This window comes from Pinus tabuliformis, chromosome 8 (assembly GCF_031772625.1).
Source record: "Pinus tabuliformis cultivar Carrire ecotype Pingquan chromosome 8, CPIR1, whole genome shotgun sequence".
In the NCBI taxonomy this organism is placed as follows: domain Eukaryota; kingdom Viridiplantae; phylum Streptophyta; class Pinopsida; order Pinales; family Pinaceae; genus Pinus; species Pinus tabuliformis.
Genome location: NC_142294.1, coordinates 740,585,199 through 740,588,398, shown reverse-complemented (window position 1 = coordinate 740,588,398; position 3,200 = coordinate 740,585,199). Strand labels below are relative to the sequence as shown.

Sequence of the window (3,200 nt, the reverse complement as noted above, 5' to 3'; positions counted from 1 at the left end):
TACATGGGATTTAGTTGATTTACTAAAGGACAAAAATCTCATTGGTGTGAAGTGGGTGTACAAGAAAAAGTTGAATGAGAAAGGTGAAATTGACAGATTTAAAGCACGAATTGTAGAAAAAATATTCTCGCAGCAACCGAGAATAGATTTTGGAGAAATGTTTGCTCAAGTAGCCAGTTTGGATACTGTAAGAGTAGTTCTAGCCACAACGGATCAAAACAAGTGGAAAGTATATCAAATGGATGTGAAATCAGCCTTTTTGAATGGATTTCTAGAAGAAGAACATTATGTGCAGCAACCTCTAGGATATGAAGTTGAGAGTAATGAAGAGAAAGTTTACAGGTTGAAGAAAGTGCTATATGGATTGAAGCAAGCGCCTAGAGATTGGTATAGCAGAATTGACAGCTACATGATCAAGAATCGATTTTTCAAAAGTAACATTGAACCTACCTTGTACACAAAGGTAAATGAGCATGGACAGATTTTGATTGTTTCCTTATATGTTGATGACATGATTTTACATGTGATTTTAAGATAGATGAATTTAAAGCAGCCATGATGAAAGAATTTGAGATGACAAATCTTGGTCTCATGAAATATTTTCTTGACATAGAAGTTGGGAAATCTTAAAAAGGAATTTTTATTTGTCAAAATAAATATGCCAAAGATTTGTTGAAAAGATTCAGGATGGAAAATTGAAAAGCTATCCCTACACGAGTTGCAACAAGTACAAAGTTAAGGATGATGAAGGATCAGATGTCAACTCAACTCTATTCAAAAGATTGGTTGGTAGCCTCATGTATCTCATAGCTACAAGGCCGGATATCATGCAAGGAGTGAGTTTGATTTCTAGATTTATGGAGACTCCAAAAGACACACATTGGAGTGCAGGAAAAAGAATTCTGAGATACATAGCAAGAACTAGAGATTGTGGCATAATGTATGAAAGCACAAAAAATAAAGATTTGATTGGATACGTAGATAGTGATTTTGTAGGAAGTTTGGATGATAGGAAGAGCACTTCTGGTTTTGTGTTCCATCTTGGTTCAGGTGTGATTTCATGGGCATCTAAGAAGCAGCCCATTGTGACACTTTCATCAGCAGAAGCAGAATATGTAGCAGCAACATCAACAGCATGCCAAGTAGTGTGGTTAAGAAGAGTATTTGATGGACTCAAGCAGAAACAACAAGGATCAACAACAATATATTGCGACAACACCCTAGCGATTGCACTATCCAAGAATAGTGTGTTTCATCAAAAGAGAAAGCATATTGATACTAGATATTACTTTATTAGATAACTTGTGAGCAATGGAGAAGTTCACTTGAAACCTTGTAAATCTAGTGATCAATTGTCTGATATACTTACTAAGTCATTAGCACAAGATGTGTTTGAGTTTCATAGAAGAAACTTGGGTGTTGTAAGCCTAGCTAAGACATAGACTAGCAAACATGTTTGAGTTGTCATGAGTCATGTTTTAGTTTAGTAGTCGTAATTAAGGGTGAGTGTTAAAATTAAGATAATTACTCCTTCAAGAGGAGTTGGATAAACTTAGAGATTTAGTTAACTGAGTGTTGAGTGTTGAGTGTTGAGTATTGGAGTGTTGAGTCAAGTCGAGTTAAGTGATAAACGAAATCTAGTGTGTGGTTTCATGTGGTTGCATGTCAAGATATTTTAGGCAAGTCGCTAGTTGGAAAATGATAAATACCCTTCATCAGGTTCATTGTAAGTATCATGTTTTGTGTGATCAATATAAGAGTCGTAGCTCTTGTGTTTAATGTATGAATTATTTATGCTTTGTCTCCTATGCCTTTCCAACACTTTTCAATTACTTTGATAATTTGCGATATGCACTTTGTGGGTACTCCAACTCTTCCATCATGTTTTTCCTTCATTCGACAATGCCTACCTTTTGTGGTTGGCAGTGGGGTTATATTCATCATCGTGTGTGTTGGGTCAACAATGAGCAGCTCATCGGGCAAGGAAAACTTGTGAGGATATAGATCAACTAATCCAAAATCTTTCCATCATGTTTGAAACCAAGTTTGTGGTGAGTTCAAATAGCCACTCTAGTTGAGATCGCTTGGATCGATGTCTTCAGTAACCCCATCACCTCCTTCAGGAAACATGTAGAGCTAGATGATTCTGTTTCAGATGCCTAGGCTAGAGCAGCTAAGTTTTCAGAGAGGTATGGAAAAATACTGGATGAATTACAGGAAGATCCTGAAAGCCACAGAAGACCACCTAATTGTGTATTTTTGTGTAGACTACAGGAGTAGTGCCTAAGGGAAGTGGGTTTCAGAGACATATTTAAAAAATTCAAGGAAGAAGAGAATGCAAAATCTTTGATCATATTTGAACAAGTTCAAGTTGTAACACTCTTTGATAGTACTGAAGATGGAGGGAAGCGTTTAGAAAACTTGATAAGGGGAATATTTGCATGCAATATTTTTTATTTGGGTGCTGCAAAGCTTGCTGAAGTGTTCGAAAGGGATGGCATGTCCTTTTTGGCTAGTTGTGAAAACTTACTACCTCGTCCATGGGTCATTGATGACTTGGAAACATTCAAGTCAAGTTGGATGAGGAAGTCTTGGAAGAAGGTTGTCATGTTTGCAGATAATTCTGGCGTAGATCTTGTAGTAGGGATATTACCTTTTGCAAAAGAGTTGCTTCGACGAAGTACATAGGTGGTTTTAGCTGCCAATGATTTACCATCCATTAATGATGTTACTTAGTCTCAATTGGTGGAAATTGTCTCAAAAGTTTTACTATCCATTAATGATGTTACTTAGTTTGAATTGGTGGAAATTGTCTCAAAAGTGAAAGAGATGAAAAATGGGAGGGAATATATTCTAGGAGTAGACGCAAAGAACCTTCTTATTGTAAATTTTGGAACTGATTTATGTATCGCTTGAGCTTGCATATTTATAAAATGATGTTAATTGGGTTGTTTTGGAGGGTATGGGCCGTGGGATTGAGACCAATCTCTAAGCGTAGTTCAAATCATAGTTACCAAGTTGAAATTTGAATTCAGATTCAAGTTTGATCAGATGAAAGATTTTCAATAAATCGATAATATATATCTTAAAAATATTTAAAGATATATATTTCTCTTCCTGTAAGTGTGATACCTTCCATTCATTTTCCTCTTCATTTTAATATTTAAATAATTTAATAATTATAAATAATCTAAAAATTG

At 35.5% G+C, this 3,200-nt stretch overlaps 1 pseudogene; it reads left to right on the top strand.

Moving 5' to 3' along the window:
* Positions 1-1,902: 1,902 nt before the first annotated feature.
* Positions 1,903-2,992, top strand: LOC149237702 (damage-control phosphatase At2g17340 pseudogene; annotated as a pseudogene).
* The last annotated feature ends 208 nt before the right edge of the window (positions 2,993-3,200 follow it).